The sequence below is a fragment of the Trichechus manatus genome, unplaced genomic scaffold, assembly GCF_000243295.1.
Source record: "Trichechus manatus latirostris isolate Lorelei unplaced genomic scaffold, TriManLat1.0 scaffold00155, whole genome shotgun sequence".
Lineage (NCBI taxonomy): Eukaryota > Metazoa > Chordata > Mammalia > Sirenia > Trichechidae > Trichechus > Trichechus manatus.
Genome location: NW_004444091.1, coordinates 4,868,636 through 4,884,202, shown reverse-complemented (window position 1 = coordinate 4,884,202; position 15,567 = coordinate 4,868,636).

The following is a 15,567-nucleotide window of genomic DNA, read 5'->3' as shown; positions in this document are numbered from 1 at the left end:
AGTTGTTCTAGTTTCTTAATTGTCCTCTCTCTGTATTCCCAGTCCTGCTTAGGGCCTGATAGGATATTAATATAGACTTTTACCATTAATTATGGTAAGTCTAACCATTCATTTATGCAACAGTTTCCAACATGGACCATTGAATGATCGCCATCACCTGAAGTTGTTACCCATTGCCATCAAGTCGATTCTGACTCACAGCAACCAGTAGGACAGAGAAGAACTGCCCCATAGGGTTTCCAAGGAGCGACTGGTGGATTCAAACTGCTAACCGTTTGGTTAGCAGCCAGGCTCTTAACCACTGCGCCACCAGGGCCCCTGGAAGTAGTTAGAAATGCAAATTACCAGCCCCACCCAGACCTGCTAAATCAGAAACCCAGGGGTGAGGCCCAGCATGGGGTGTTTTAACAAGGCTCCAGGGGATTCTGATCAGCTAACACATGAGAACTACTGACTGCTACAGTGAACGAGCCAGGGAGTAAGGAGCCCGTAGCAGTGATAATATTTTGGAGCCCAGTGGTCCTGAGTCACATCTCAGCTTTCCTATTTCTAATCGTTGTCCTGGAGGCGTTGTCTCAGATGCCTCGTGGATTAAGTTTTTGTGACAATGTGGATCCCTTTAGGTTGTTGTGATGATGCAGCGGTCTCTGACACATGGTGCTCCGCAGATGGCTTGTTGTTTAGGAGCCTGCGCTCCACCTGGTGCCTGCCCAGCCTCGTGCTCATCAGGAAGACACGGGGCCCAGGTGGGCACCACACACCTGCCTGGCCTGTGGTAGGCGCTCTGGGAGCTACAGCTCCCAGTTGCAACAGGATGGAGCTGGAGGCACAGGTAGGTGAGGGTGGCAGTCCTTGGTGAGGGGGAAGGAGGGCAGGAAAGGATACAACGGTATTCTTGACCCTGCCTGGAGATGCACCTCCTGGTCCAGAGCCCTTTTTCTCCATCCCGCACCTTTTCTACACCTAGTGACCCCCAGGCGGGGCGGGGCAGCCTCTCCCCAGCCGACCATGTCCAGCTCTTGACCCCTAGTTAGTCCCCTGGCTCCTTGGCCTTCAGGTGCACTCTCAGAGACAAAAGGTGTGATTCCCCGCCCTGGGTCCCCTAACCCTGGCGTGCTGCCTCCCCCTGGGACCACTATGACACTAACTCCTCCAGATTTGAAGACATAGAGCTTGTGTAACAACAGCTCTGGGCTCAGCTTCTTCTTGTGTTGTGTTCACACATAGTCTCTGGACCCCCAGCAGGGCCCTGGCGAGGACAGTGGGATTCCAGGGCCGCAGGGCACGTAGGTAGCAGGGAAAGTCAATGTGACCCGCTACAGTAAACACAAAACAAAAAACCAACTTGCAAACTAGTTAGCAATCCCCCGGTGAAGTTAAAAACTGACATTTATAGTCTGCCCTTGAGCACCAGCTGGAGAGCCCCCTCCCAGTCAGAGTTCCTGCTTAGCTGATTACCACCAAGCACGCATCTTGGGAGATTTACTGAGTCTCTCTGTGCCTCAGTTACTTCATCAGAAAAGTAGGGATTCTTTTTAGTTTTTAAATAGGTAATATATTCCTATGGTTTCCACACGATAAAGCATAAAACAATGTACAGTGACTCTGTCACCTCTACACAGGCCCCCTACCATCTGTGAACAATATTTTCTTCTCCTAGAACTTCTTTAAATTCCTATTGTCCCTCAGTTTGCACAAACGAGGTCTACCTGAAAGGTATAGACTTTTCCTTACTGGTATGTAAAAAAATTTGCATTCTCTTCTGCAGCTGTGGAATATTCCATTCAATGGATGTATCATAATCTTAACTGGTCCATACTGATGAAGATTTGGATTGTTTTCCATCTTCTCTTATGAAATGATACAGTAAATAACCTCGCACACACATCATTTCTCACAGGTGTAAACTTGTCGAAGGGCAGTGGCTGTGTCAACTGGTGTATGCAGTTACACAGTTGAGTGCTACCAAGTTCCCTTCCATAGCTGATGTGCCAGTTTCCTCACTGTCTTTTCTAAAGATTATCATTTTCATACTTTTGGATTTTTATCAGTCTGGTAGATAACAATAAAGAAAGTACTTTGATTTCATTTTAAGCTGCATTTCTATTATGAGTGAGGTTGAGCATCTGCTTGCCACAGGGTTAGTTTCTATAAATTTAACAATTCTTTGTGCATTTTTCCATTAGGCTGTTGTTTTTCCTAAATATTAGGAAGAATAGCCCCTTGTTTATCTCTTATAGGAGCTGTAGTTGGCCTTTTATCTTTTGATTTAGCATATGGTATTTTTGCTTTACAGAAGTGTGTTTTTTTTAATAATTTATTCTAATTTGTTATCTTTTTTATGACTTCTGGACTAAGTCATAATTAGAAAAGCCTTAGTCACTACAAGTTTACAGAATTAATTCACCCATATTTCCTTCCAATGCATTTATAGCTTTGTAGTTTACATCTTTAATCCATTTGCCATTTATCTTGGTAAATGGTGTGATATAAGGATCCAACTTTGTCTCAGATTTTCAAAAAAATTCCATGTTTTATTTGAGTAATATATAGATTTGTAAAAAGAATTTAATCTTCAATCTCTAATAACTCATGTCAGTGTAAGGCATAAGGTAGAGACTCAGCTTTACTATTATTATTTTTCCAAACAGCTAACCAGTCAGAACAACAGCATGTAATGGGGGCATGGGGCCAGGGTCGGGGAGGGGGAAGAAGGGGGGACCTTTCTTTCTTATTCATTTGAAGTATCATCTTTTTTCATATTATATTCCAATATATATTTCTGGATCCTTTATCTTGGGTATATATTTGTAAAACAATACCAAATTGCTTTATCTGTAGATTTTAATATATTACAATATTCTTTTATCAGAAGACATCAAATTATCATGTAATTAACTATTAGTTAACTTTTATAAATAGGTTAGTTAAAAGTAGCTCCTGACGATGATAAAATATACTTCTATTACCTTGCAGTTTCTTTTTTATAAGCTTCCCACTCTTTCTCCTCATTTCCATTTCTTTACTCTGAAATTTTGGCTCCTGATTGAAGTAGAATAATTTAAAATCTTTTACAAGTGCCAATTATCCTCCAGATGAAAGGATACTCTTTCATGTTATTTAGATCTGTTTTCTTCTTTTTCTGCTTGATCTGTTGTTGTTAGGTACTGTGGAGTCGACTCCTACCCAGTGACCCCATTTGACAGAGTAGAACTGTCCCACAGGGTTTTCTAGACTATAATCTTTAAGCGAGCTGATCACCAAGTCTTTTCTCCTTTGGAGCCCTTTAACCGTTGTGCCACTGGAGCTCCCTCCTTCGTGATCTAGCATGAATTACACTCAACTATTACTTTATTTCTATTTCTCCTTATATTTCCCAGAATTTTTGCTTTATCACTGTTGATGATTACGCTATGTGGTAAAAAGATAACCATAACACAAATACATTTTGACTTTGATCTTTTATTACAATGTACTTTTTGTTTTTTGTCTTATTTAATGTATTTTGTTGTGGATTCAATCTTGTCTGATAGAAATATTGACATCCTTGATTTTTTTTTTTCATTTGTACCTCCCTGGTATTGCTTTTGCCCATCATTCCACTTTGAAACTTTTCGAAGCACTTTTTTTAAAGATGTATCTTACTGGATGAAGGGTATGGTTGGTTTTTGCTTCCTAATCCAATCTGAGAATCTTTTAATAGGTGAGTTTATTCTGCTTGTCTTTCTTGATATGACAGATGTGTTGGCCTTTAGTTCTAGCATCTCTCAGTTTTTTTAATGCTTTGTTTTGTTAAAAATAATCAAAACTCGCTGTAATTTGAACATGAGGTTTATTCTGAGCAGTTATTCTATAGGCATTTAGGGAGACCATTTTGATTCCAGAAGAAGTAAATGTCTCAAAGAAGCTAAGGTACAATGAGGCTTATAAAGAGAAGAGGAGGGAGAAATATACAAGATCAACCACTGGCTAATCATAATATGATTGAACCCTACCTTCTGCCCTTTACTGAGATCAACTGATAAGAGTTTATTTCTGGCCTGGCTGCTAACTACTTGGCCCTCCACCCACCTGCTGCATAAGACTTTTTGAGATTTAAATTAGGAGGTAATGGTTTGACAATATCGTTTTCTAGCAGAATAAGACAAATTTACATTGCTGTAGAACAGTTTCTGGCAGGTTTTTGTAGTTTGGATCAGGCTTTTTATGGTTTCGTGAATAAGAAAAACCTTAAAATCAAAGTAAGATGTCTGTTATTAATTTTCCTATTCAACAATTTTAATGAGGGAATATATGTTTTTCTTTCAATAATTGGTCTGTTTTCTCTTTGTGTTGTGTAAGTACACTCCAAAATCTTGGGTGCTTGGCATAACTAAAATGGCTTACACAAGGTATGACTTGGACTCCATTTTCTCTTAGGCTCTGCTTCTGTTTCTGAGGTGACCCATGACTACTGGTGGGTAAACAAGGGAGGGGCCACTTGCCTCCAGGAATAATGTGGTTGAAAGTATATTAACTAGTATGCAGAAAGGTGCTTACGCAGGGAACTTGCCTGACCATGTCCTTAGTGATTTACAGAAAATAGTCAATCAGAGGAACTTACTTTAGCTAGCCAATCAAATTTTTTTTTTTTTACTGTTAGTTCCGACATTTTAACATTTAAGCCCTGCACGACTTCTGACTGGGTGAGCACTTTGTAACTGCCTGGTTGCCCTGTGCTTCTCTGACTCACTCTATCCCTCAATAAAACTCTTTTGCTTTTACTTTAAGCAGACTCTGTGATTTTGCTTTATGAGTATATTTCCATTATAACAATTTAAGGGTTTTACATCTGCTTTCATTTTTCTAGTGGTTATTTCTAAGTTGGAAGTTCATATAACCCTTATTTCTCTATATCTTTTTAGGATTTATCAATCCATAATACTTAATAACAATGAAACAATTCTTGGTTCTTTCTTTATTGCTTTTATAACTTTAAATAATTATTGTAGAAATATTACCAGATTTAAACATGATCTATATATGTCCTACTGTGAAAGATAAGGAAATTACATTCATTTGTACCTTTTCTTTCTATCTCCTGTCTTAGTTTTCATATTATTACTTCTACCTAGTAATGGTCTCTAATATTTTCATTCTTTCACTTCTACAATAGCTTTATTTCCCCTGACATCTGTCCTAGTGAAAACACTAGACTGACACACCCCTAGAAGTTAAAACATGAGTTTGAGTGAAGGAAAAAAACAATTAAAATCATTCCATGAAATAGAGAGACACATGGGCACGCAAACAAGAGGACTTGCTTGCAGAGAGAGCAGTGTGGTACTTATCAGGCAGAGCAAACAAAGGCAAAATGGTTTCACATCAAGGGGATGCAGGGGAAGGAAGGAAAATTTACAAGGGATTGTCAAGTTACAAACTTTCCTAACATCAACTTCTAGCCTAATATAAATCTCTTATTTCCTGATACAAGTTGACTAAAGCAAGCAGTGTAAACATTCCTAATGTGGGGGTTTAGTGACTGATTGTAGGCTTGGTTAACTCTAGGTGGGGTTCTTGAAATGTAAAAGTCAACCGTTTTGTTAGGAAAGAGATTTGATCAGTTCCAACTTGAAGCCTTTTGAAATGTAAACATTGCCCATCCGGCTAAGAGGGAGAGAGTTAGGGCCTAAGGATTTACTGAGAACCATTAAGATAGCAAGATTATTTACATAAGCTAAGGCCCGGATGCCCGGATCTCTACACCCTTTGTGTCACAAGCAATTAAAATTTTCACAAGAAGCCAACTTGTCTTTTGTAGAAGGCAGAGGCAGGCTTCAAAACTGTTTGTAGCTTAATTTAAAATAGAATATCAATTTAAGCCTGGGATTAACCATTTCAATCATGCCAAGCAGCCCCAGCTTTAAGGTTTGCTTATTCACATTTAATAAACATACTAAAGATCAAACTCATAAAAACACCTAAATATATTTATTAAGTTTCCTGGAGGGTTTTTTTTTTCCTCAGCTCATTTTCCTTACTTGATTTGGAAGGTTTCCTTCAAGCTTGGCCTCCTCATTTGCCTGCCTGTGTCCCTTCCTCAGGAAGAGTCTTGCCCGGCTGTTTTTTTTACTACAACCTACCAGTGGATCCCATGCTCAGTGTCTTTAATGCCCCCCTGAGAAGAGGTTGAATCTAGTCTCAGCCATCCCGTGAGCTCAGATTCTGGTCCTGGTGTGCCCTTGGGTCTGGCTCTGCCTTTGGCTTCCCCTTCATAGCCCACTGTACCTCCAATTTGTTGTGGGAGCTGCCTCCCTCACCTGCACCTTTGAGACGACCTAGAAAAACGGTCCTGCACCACCTACAGACCATGTTGTGGTCCTCGTTTTCCTGCCATGCGCACCCTACACAGATTCTAAGGGGACTGAGCTGTATGCTCTGCCCAGAGGACCATGTAAAGCTAGCAAGGAAGGTGGGCAAGACAACCTCTACTCAATTTGAGATTGAGCCGAATGAAGGAGGCCCACATTTATACATGACACTGTGGGTGTGCCAGCAGGCTATGGCAAGGGCAGTGCTAAGGGACTGTTGAAGGCTATGGTAATCCAATGGTTTAGTGACTTTTCCAAGCTATTTTTGCAAAGACTGAATTCCTTGATGTGTGAGATCGCTGAAGTCTGTTCTTTTAGCTTGTGTTGAGTTATTGTTGTAACACAGATTTTCTTGAATTACTAGGTGAAAAGGAAAAAGAAAAGAGAAAAAAGAAAGAAAAGCAGTAGGCAGGCAAGCAAACAAAAAGTCACCTCCTGTCAGGTTTTCAGATTAGCTCTGTGCTGGGGCCCTCCTTCAACACTCAGCCAGGCTTACGGTGGGCCTAGAGATCAGCCTGAGGTAGAAGCTTGGGATTTCCTCAGGTCTTTTCTGGGCATGCTTCTTGCCCTGGGCACACAAGTGCCTCTCCAAATTATACACTGCACCTTTGAACACCCCAGTTTCCCAAAGAAATTCTTTCCCATGCTTTTTGACCTTGGCCCTAAGCTTTCCACTGTAGTCTCAATTGCCCTTTTTCACCTTGGGCCAATGTCTTCTCAGTTTGCCTTACAGTGCCTCAGGTCATGCCCGCCACTCCTCTGCCCTGAGGGACCTCTGAGAGGGACGAAACACAGACTAGCACTTTGCGTCAGTACTTTAGGTAGCCACTGGACTGGTTTGAACAGACAAACAGAACAATGTGTGAAGAAGGTGTGCTGCTTTCACTCCAGAACCAGGGACCAGGCTTCCAAGTTGGAAACGTAGCTGCTGCTTCAAGCTGGCTTCCAGGGGTGGGGCATGAGCCAGTATCGAAAAGCCACAAAGCTTTCCTACCATTTTGACAAGCTTTCGCTTGGTTTCCATGAACCCCTAACTGCTCACCAGCGTTCTGATAAGGCTAGTTCTGACAGTTTCTGCTTGTTTTGATGTATCTGTGGGAGGATGGCAGTGTGGGACTTGTTATTCTGTTATCTTGGTGACATCATTCCTTGCACTTACTGAGTACGCTGTTATCATTTTCCTAGCAGAAGACAGTCCTGAGAAAACGGACACTTGGATCATACAGTCCTTATTCTTTAACCTTTGACTGGAAGCGACCTATTATCAGAGGTGCTGATAGCTGTCTCCCGAATTTCACTCATGTGAATTCTGTGTTCCTGTTGAATGCTGGCTCTGTCTAGGCAATTGACATGCAATTACTAATCTAGATTATTAGCAGGCATCTGGAAATGTCATAATTATTCCATTTTTAAAGTTTCATTCTTTTGGAAAAGTTCCAGTTCCTCCCCTGTTCTGTGTGACAATAGTTTCCTTATCAGTTTTTGGATGCAGTGTCCTGCAGTGGACACTGTAACAGGAAACTGTTACTCTTGCTACCAAAAATAAATGCATGAATGAATTGTTCCACTAGAGTGGGTTAAACATAAAAAGTTCAATATTGGTTTGGAAGTTACCTCAACTGTTTATAAATTTGCTAGATGCACTGCAATGCTAGTTTGCAGCATGGTTTAACACGTGTCTAAAAGATTGATGAGACGTCATTACAAAAAACCAGTAGAATTGTGAAATCTGTTGTCACAATGTTTTGACGTGAGAAGTTCTGAAGGAACACTGCAGAGATACGTGCCTCGTGGTAAAAACAAACAGATTTGCTAAGTATAGTTCCTCGGGATCTCAAAAAAGCTCCTGAGTAACAGGAGAATGAATAGCTTAATCAGAGCTTTATTTTGGAAGAAAAAATTGGCCATGATTGAATTGCTACAATCATAATTGGTCTTGGGATTTGAATAGTAAAGCGTTTTTCAAGTAAATTATACCACTACTTCCTGCTAGCTGTCAGCACTAGCTGCCTGCCCCACCCCACATGACTTCACTTATTCCTGTACAGAAGCTGCAACATTTGTCTACAGTTTTGTTTTTTTATGTTGAGATGATTTAATTGACAGCTTTCCGTTTTTTCCTTAAATTTTTATTACCTGAAAATCATCTGTTCTTCAATCCTGTCCTTAAAAAACAAACACATTTTTGACTGATGCTTAAAGTTTTGACCAAATAATAATAATAATAATGGAAAGGCAAGCACAGAATGAGTGTGACTTGGTCCTGGGTTAAATCTCAGCACCTGTCGTTACTGCATCTCATCACTGCACTCATCCCCCACCTTGGGTGGTGGTCACAATTAAATGAAAATATTCCGCAAGATGCCCCACACAACACCCGTGCCACAGGTGGGGTGAAATTCTGGTCTAGAGAGGCTCACTACAAACTGCTTATGCAGCCAGCCTTCTGTGTTTTCACTTTGCAGATTCCTGGGTGGAGCTCGTCTGAGGAAGAGAACGTGTCTCTAGCAACCAGGTCATCCTTGAGAAAGCTCATAAAGCACAGCACCCCTGAAGAGAATGTCCTGAGCCACAGCATGAAGCCCCTAGAAGAGATTTCCTCCCTGACTGATGGGGGGCCTGTGGGGGTGTCTCCAATGCCTACATGCTCCTTCCAGGACCTCTCATCCCACCTGACGGGGCTGAGCTTCAAGGCTGACTTTAGGCAGAGGAGGCTGTCCACTGTCTCGGCCTCCAAGGAGTCCAGTGGCCCCTTAGGGTCCGACTGGGGCCTATTGGCTCCTGAGGAAAAACCACCCACCTCCACCACATCAGCCACGCAGCAGAAGAGAGTGTCTCCCCACACACGGAGCCTGCCAGGAGCTGTAGGGTGGCCTGGGATTCCCAACACCAACAAGGCTGGGAGGAATAGAAGGGACCTGAAGAAGAGAGCGGCTGCGGTAGGCCTTGCTCCCCACCCCCCTGGACCCTGGGTCAGGGACTAAGGCATGCCTGGAGCGGCCATTAACAACCAGGAGAGCAGACACTGGGAGGGGCTTGCTGTATGAGAGAGTCACCCTTCCGCTGACCTGGGCTTGTGCAGATAAGGACAGAGGGGAAGGTTAGACAGCTTGTTAGGGACACTCAGGACTGAGACACAGACTGTCCAGCTCAAGCCTGCTGTCCTCCTTTCTGGCATTTATCGCAAGAAAATTCTCTAACCTGAGGCATCCCTTTAAACCCTCTGTTCTCGGATGGGATGTGAGGTTCCAAGAACGAGCCTGTTCTCTGTAAATCTGCAGTGAGTCTGGCTGCCCCGGCATCAAACTTAGGCCGACAGGAATCCAAAAGCCAGCTCTGTCCATCTTTGAGGCCTTAGCAGAAATGTTGAGATGACAGGAAAGGCCCATTAAATAATAGAAATCTACCTTTTTTAAAAGAAATCTGCCCCCCCTCCCCGCGGCTGTGTCTCCTGGTGGCTTCTTTCATTCTGTTCTGAAACCTCGAGAAGAGGAAGGTTGTTATATATTCTTGGCGCAGTCCTTGATTTCTGAGGCCCTCACTGAGAGGGACTCCTCTCCGCATCTCTGGAGCCCCTTCCTCAGCATAGGCCTTTGGGATAGCGATGTCCCCTCACTATAGTCAGGGTCTCCCAACCCCCCATGGCCAGTGAACTGACAGAACAGAGGACTGTCTGCACCTTTTAATGGGAAAAGATGCTTCTCTTGCACAGTTCTCAGGGTTACATGAGAGGACAAGTATACCATCTATACCACAGTGCCTGGTACCTGGCACAAACTCACCTGTTGAAGCTGAGGGGAAAAAGAAGCCCCTCTGTTGGTTGCAGGGGAGATTCATGGGACGTGCTGGGTTGGGGGAGCTGGGCTGGTCTGACCTGCCTCCAGTCTCTCTGGCCCACTGCTCTGCAGGGAAACCTCAGACCATGTGGTGTGTGTCCTCCCACCTCGGCGCTAATGGGCTGAGTGTGCAGTCACCATCTGCTTGCTTTGTATCATTAAACCATGTAACCCCACCACAGACGGGAAAATTCCCTACAATCCCGACACTCTAACAAGGTGCTATTCCTTTAACATATGCTCTTCAATCTTTGCCTACAGATGCCTTGCTCCATTGTACTAAGGATAAAGTGTAGGGATAGGTATATAAGTACATAGAAAACTTTTTTTTTCTTATCTACATAACGTCCTGTGGATTCCATCCTCCAGCATCAAATGGCTCTGGCTGACCCTAAGGGTAACTATCAGTTGGAAAGTTCCTTGCCTGCCTCCTGGATCCCTGTGTTGGTCTATTCTTTCATTTTGATAGGTCCCACCTTCTAGTCCTGGTTGGTACAAATGGTTAAGCACATGGCTACTAACTGAAAGGTTGGCAGTTCAAACCCCTCCAGAGGTGCCTTGGAAGAAAGGTCTGGTGATCTGCTTCTGAAAGGTCACAGTCTTGAAAGCACTGTGGAGCAGTTCTCCGCACATATGGGATTGCCATGAGTCTAGTAGCATCTTCTAGTAGCTTCCTGAGAAGGGGCACCTTTCTGGAGACTTTTGCTTTGTCTTCTTTCCTTTTCACACTGATGGTCGGCTGCTAACCAAAAGATCAGCAGTTCAAATCCACAGTCTCTCCTTGGAAACCCTATGGGGCAGTTCTACTCTGTCCTATAGAGTTGCTATGAGTAGGAATCGATTTGACGGCAACGGGGTTCACATTGATGGTAGTTTGGAGAACTTTCCTTGGAAGTCTGAAGGTATTGTGCCACCATCTTGCTCGTTTTGCATGACTCACTTTCTCCACACCCCCACCCGACCCCCAGCTCTCACAGGACCCCCTTTTGTTCTTGGTGTTGCTGAGTTTCATGATATTTCACGGGATAGTCTGTGCTGGGCACTCATGACCCTGTCACTCCTGGGCAGTTTTCATGCACTATTTCTTCATTTTTTTAGTCTCCACTTCCTCTATTCTATCTGTAATTCTTGGTGGGTGGGTGTTACACACCCTGGATTGATTTTCTTTTATGCTACCTATCTTGCCTTTTTACTCTACTTTTTAGGAGAGTTGCCATGTTTTAAGGAGCCCCAGTGGCACAGTGGTTAAAGTGCTCAGCTGCGAACTGAAAGGTCAGTGGTTTGAACCCACCAGCCACTCCACAGGAGAGAGAGATGGCAGTCTGCTTCCATAAAGATTTACAGCCTTGGAAACCCTATGGGGCAGTTCTACTCTGTCCTACAGGGTTGTTATGAGTTGGAATTGACTTGACGGCAGTGCATTTGGGTTTGGCTCTGTTTTATCTTCCAAGGTTCTGCACGATGATTTTATCTTCTCTCCTATTCTCAGAAAGTTCCTTGTTGTAGCCTTTTTTCCTTGTCATTGCTCACCCCTCCAGAGGAATAGGCCGTAGAGTGGATGTTTCTGACACTATATCCTGTGTCCTCTGCTCTCATGTCTGGCTGCCCAGGGCATTACACTGCTACTCAGAAGCTCCGCATTCCATTGACTGGGGGGCCACGCTGCAGTGGGTAAGCTGATGAGCTGCCTTTTCACGTCTGAGACCTATCTGTGCTGGTAGGTCTTCTCTTGCTGGTCAGTTCCCTCAGATGACTTTTCCCACCTCCTCCTGGCAGAGGGATAAGCCTGGCAGGAGTGTTCTGAGAGCTGAAGATGAGAAGGGACCTGCAGGTCTCCCTGTTGGGTATACATTTTCACGAACCCTCCAATTTCTAAGCGTAGCACCTCACCTACCCCTAGCTGTGCCTGGTGTCCCCAAGACAGAGCAGTGCTGCTCCTGGCTCATGTGGCAGCTCTATGCACATTGGGACAATTGCCTCTTCCTCAAGGTAACTTACAGCCACCTGGCAGCCAGTCGCTTTGACAAATGTACAAATCTCTGATGGTCGTGGTGGGAATGGTGTCCCCTGCAGAGCCTGCATGACTAAGCAGTGGCCCAGCGTTCCCTGAAGCTTGATCTCTGACCCCTGCTGACACTGGGGTGGGCAGCAGTCACCTCTGTAGGGAGGAGAGCCGGAATGGGCTGCCCCCTTACAGACACTCCCCCATCCTGCAGTCTCCAGCCTGCCTTGCAGGGGTGCCTGGAGCTTGTGACTCCTCTGGCAAGTTGCTCTTGGCCCCCCTCTGACCAGGATCAGGTTTTCAGCCCTTGCAGATCTGCTGAATCAGGTGCTGCTCACCTATCCCCATTCTACCCTACACTGTTGACACCGCTCCTCCTCCTCGCCCTGTGAGGTGGCTTCTATTTTTATACCCTGCAGTGGTGTTTGGGATGTGCATCAGCCAATGGTGGACCCACCCTACCTGAGCAGCTTACTCCAGCCACCTTTCCCCCATCCTTCCTCCAATCTCATCCTCTCTGGTCCACCGCAGTGCTACAACCCAAGTGGTCTCCCAAGCACCCGAAATCCCTCAGGGGCTCCCTGGGCCCTACAGAGCATTTGACTTGTGATATTGTTTAAGCAGCAGGAGTGGCCCCTCCCCTGTCTCCCCTGAGCAGTCTGGGGAGCCCCTTGGTTTTTTGTGCTGCAGCTGCCTTACAGTGGGCCTCTCTGGCAGAGCTGGGCTCTGGAGGACAGTTTGGAAATCACTTGCTAGAACTCTGCAGACGTGTCCGTAGGCCCCTGACATTCCTCCTCAGTGCACCTTGTTCCTGTCCCCTCCACTCCTTCAGATCACCTGCCTTCTCTCAATGCCCTTGTCATTGCGCATGGCCCTCTGGTCTAGCCCTTGTCGCACTTATTTTACACACTTGGCTGTCTGGCTCCTGCACAAGACTCAGCTCTCTGGGCACATGCTGACTCAGGTTTGGAGTCACGGTGCCTGGTGGTGCAGTGCATGGGGCTTGTAAGGCTGACATAATCCAAGGTCTGTGGGGTGGGGTGGTGGGGTGAATTTTCTCCTCCCAAGCAAGCTGGACATTGGAAGAGCTGGTCTCTAATAAAGACACATGTTCCTATGGGGTAGACTCTATTCTCAGAAGTGCCTTTCCTTTCAACAGATGGAGAGAGAGAGGCAGTGGGAAGCCCGCCAGCTTCAGAACATTGAGGAAGCTGTCCAGTATGAACTAACCATCGACCCCGAATGAGCGTCTCCCCACAATAAAGTTCATTTGCTCAGAAATCCTGTTGTCTCAGCCTGACTCAACCTCCAGTAAACACCAGGTCCTCTCAGGGCTCTTCGGGGTCAGCCTCCACAAGGCCCATTCACTGCCACTCTTAGGTCAGGGGTGGGGTAGGGGAGGAACTGGTCAAAGGAAGTCTTGCAAAGACTTTGTTACTCAGATTGTAAATGTGGGTCTCATAGGTGCCCACTGAGGCAGAGAGGAGAAAGCTGGAAGTTAAAAGACGACAGGATTTTGCATGTTCTATAATTTGAAGGGGAGCCCTGGTGGTGCAGTGGTTAAGAGCTTGGCTGCTAACCAAAAGTCAGCAGTTTTAATCTACCAGCCATTCCTTGGAAATCCCTATGGGGCAGTTCTACTCTGTCCAGTAGGGTCACTATGAGTTGGAATTGACTTGATGGCAACAGTTTTGTTTTTTTAATAATGTGAAGGAAAGGACACTGGGTGGTTTGAGCCCTGCATCCTCTACTGCCTTGTGCACGTCACTTTGCTTGTCTGAGCCTCAGTTTCTTTATCTAAGAAAGAAAGACCACACAGCTTATCAGAGATGTAAGGAACACAGCAAAATCTGTGAAACAGAGGCATGCTGTCCGGTCTGGAAGGGTGTGGGATTGTCATGTGCCTTGAGCAGTTCCAGGCTCATGTTCAATAAACCTTCAGAAACTCAGGACTAAATGGGAGGCTGTTGAGTTAAACCACACACACACACACACACACACACACACACACACACACACACCACACACACACACACTACACACCACATACCACACACACCACACACACACCACACACCACACATCACACACATCACACACCACACACACAACACACACCCCTACCCCCAGGTGAGTTTAGGCCAAATGTTGAGGTCATGTGCCAAGGTCATGGTAAAGAATGGGTAGAGGAGGAGGTGAAAGGAGAAGTGTGGGATGAAGTGCCAGGTTGTGATTTTCTATCCTGTGGTGGGGCCATTAATCTAGGCCTTCCTGGACCATCTGCTGAAGTCTGGCCTGAAGAGTTTCCCTGAGGAAACACAAAATGGTGGTCCACAGTTAGGATGGCTGAGAGAGAAGTGTTGTGCTCATCAATTTATTTACCTTTATCCTGTGAGGAAGAAGAAACAGGAGCTCCAGGTTAGCACAGAAAACCAGCATTAAACCTTCCAAGTCCGGATGTCTCAGAGTTACCTTTTTTATACATACGTATGGTGACTAAATACAGAGCTAGATTTTATTCTTGTAAAAACTTTTATCCTTTAAACAAAAGAATTTTTCTAAAAACAAAATTTTTTTTACTACTTCTACTTCTTTCTATACTTGCCTCCATGGTCCTCCCTACTTGGTCTGCAATTGTTGGTAAGTGTCGTCAAGTCAATTCCTACCCATGATGACCCAGTGTGTTACAGGGTAGAACGGCCCCCTAGTTTCTTTTGGCTGTAGTCTTCACAGAAGCAGATGTATTTGGTCTTTCTCCCTCAGAGCCACTGGGTTTGAACCGCCAACCTTTAGGTTAGTAGCCGTGCACTTAACCGTTGTCCCACCAGAGCTCCTTAGTCTGTAATTAGGGGCCTGCCTTTTTAAAGGGTGCTGATAAAAGTTTATTTCTAGAGCTGAATCAAAGCCCCTAAACAAAATTTCAAGATAAATTTAAAAAATAGGAACTAATAGATTATAAGTGTACACAAGGTCTACGACAGTCTTTTTTCAAAAGACAGGTGGAAGTGTTTATACTCGTTACAAGCAGATTTAACTCAGTCAAAATTAGATAAACACGGGACCACATTCAGCTTGGCCTCCCAAGGTTCCCATTTCCGCCCTTCCCGGAACCCTGATGAGCATGCCTTCTCACTATTTTGCACATTTTCTGCACCAATTCTACAGTAGTGTTCTACATCCAGGGACCCAGCTATATGGGAACGAACTGTCATCTCTGAGTAACTACCATGCATATTTATAAGGTACAGTGTATAGTTTCAAAACAATTACTATTTTTACTCTCAAGTTGCAGGGTGGGTAGAAAGTATTCCAGATTGAGAATCTAATTCTCCTTGGATGAGCCCACATTTGTCTAGAATTTTCCATCAGCAAAATGTGC